Raw genomic sequence first — 2,103 nt, forward strand, 5'->3', positions numbered from 1 at the left:
TAGCATGGCTGTTCGTACACATGCGTCATACAGTCTGCCTTTTACCCTGAGTGAGAGTCCCTTTGTCGCCAGCAGAGGTAAGAGCTCTCTAAACTTGGCCCAGGCTATTCTTATTCTAGCAGTTACACTTTCAGCGCACCCACCCCCACTACTAACTTGGTCACCCAGATAGCGGAAGCTATCAACTACCTCTAGTTTTTCTCCCTGGAATGAGATAGAAGTTGTTTCCTGTTTGTTTACAGTGTTTATTGCACCTGAACATCTGCCACATACAAAAACTAACTTTTAGCATTGTGACATTCTTTGGAGTAGCACTGGACAATATTATTCTGTAACATTAAATTATGTGATGCTGATCTGATAAAAAAAAAAAATATTAATCTCATTCATCACCCAAACATCTTGAGTTAGAGAAAGCAAAAGCATTCAAATTTGACTGATAAATGGCTGAGCTCAACAGATTAAAGATGAAGAAACATCTCAAGAATGTTTATACGAAGAAGTAATCTAAACAGGTGCCGTATTAATAGCATAGACAAAAGTAGTTTATGAGAAAACTATAATAACAGAAAGTTAAACCACAACTAAACAAAATGATGTGGATCTTGAGAGAAGGATTAATTATAACTATATAAATTTTTTTTATGTGAACATATATATATATATATATATATACACACACACACAAACTTGTTGCCAGTTCAAATATGCTTGAGGCATGCTTGAACCTGCAAGAAAGTCATTCACTGTATTTTGAAAATTTTTCACTGAAGACAAATAGGTACAAATACACCAAGTCAGCTTACAGCACCACCTAACTAGACTGTGAGATGCATGCATTTCGGAGTAGTTATCTCCTCTTCAGCCACAGAAACTGGAAAAGCAAGTGTTGCAAACTGATACAAGAGACAGGTCTTTCTTATGATATCCCCATCATCATTTAATGAATAATTGTGATATTCAGCAGCTTGCAGTAAATAAAATACAGGGTGACAGCACTAAGCAGCGCTGTGTATAAATACAAACTTGTTACCAGTTTGCAGTGGTACAGTGAATGGCTTTCTTGCTGGTTCAAACATGCATCGAGCATATTTGAACTGGTAACAAAAGTTTGTCTTTATACACATCACTGCTTAGTGCTGTCATATATATGTATAAGGTGCAAGCGTAGAAAGAACCTTGCTTCCCAACCACATGGTTCCAGGTTCAGTTCCACTGCGTGGCACCTTGGGCAAGTGCCTTCTATAGTCTCAAGCTGATTAAAGCCTTGTGAGTGGATTTGGTAGATAGAAACTGAAAGAAACCCATCATATATATATATATATATATATTTTTAAGTATGTATCTATATCTATCTATGTGTGTGTGTCTTTATGCCTGTTTGTCCCCCCACCCCACTGCTTGACAACCAGTGTTAGTGTGTTTGCATCTTCGTAACTTAGCAGTTCGGCCAAAGTGACAGATAGAATAAGTACCAGGCTTAAAAAATAAGTCTTGGGGCCGATTCATTTGACTAAAACTTCAAAGTGGTACCCCAACATGACCACAGTCTAATGACTGAAAAAAGATAAAAGATAGTGAGAGAGAGATGTGTGATCTTTATCCATATTCATACAGGGTTGGACAAAATAATGGGAACACTTAGCATCATAATTTTAAAATATCTATAAAACCGTCAAAAGCCTGTTTATTTTTATGTTTTTTTTATTTATTATAGTATTGCTTAATATGTTTTGCTAAAATTGCTGTTTCTTTTCAGATATCATCAGAAAAAGTTAATTAAAATGACAGATCTATTGGACTTTCAAAGAGGTCAAATTGTTCGTGCTCGTATGGCAGACGCTAACGTGACGATATCAGTCAAAATGTTTGGTGTATCAAGAAGTACTGTCTCGAAAGTAATGACAGCCTTTGAGAAAGAGGGAAAAAACCTCCTCGTCGAAACAAAACTCTGGAAGAAAACCAAAACTTTCAGATAGGGACTGTCGGACCCTTACACGAATTGTTAGAAAGGATCACAAAAGTACAGCTCCCAAAATTACTGCAGAGCTTAATGACCACCTTGAGAACCCAGTTTCCACAAAAACTGTTCGCCAGGAGCTG

At 36.9% G+C, this 2,103-nt stretch overlaps 1 protein-coding gene across 1 annotated transcript in view; it reads right to left on the reverse strand.

Annotated features, from left to right (window-relative positions):
• LOC106873354 (E3 ubiquitin-protein ligase NEDD4) overlaps positions 1-2,103 on the reverse strand; it is a 353,166-nt gene that overhangs the window by 124,867 nt on the left and 226,196 nt on the right. The window lies entirely within an intron of this gene.

This window comes from Octopus bimaculoides, chromosome 2, assembly GCF_001194135.2.
Source record: "Octopus bimaculoides isolate UCB-OBI-ISO-001 chromosome 2, ASM119413v2, whole genome shotgun sequence".
NCBI lineage: Eukaryota > Metazoa > Mollusca > Cephalopoda > Octopoda > Octopodidae > Octopus > Octopus bimaculoides.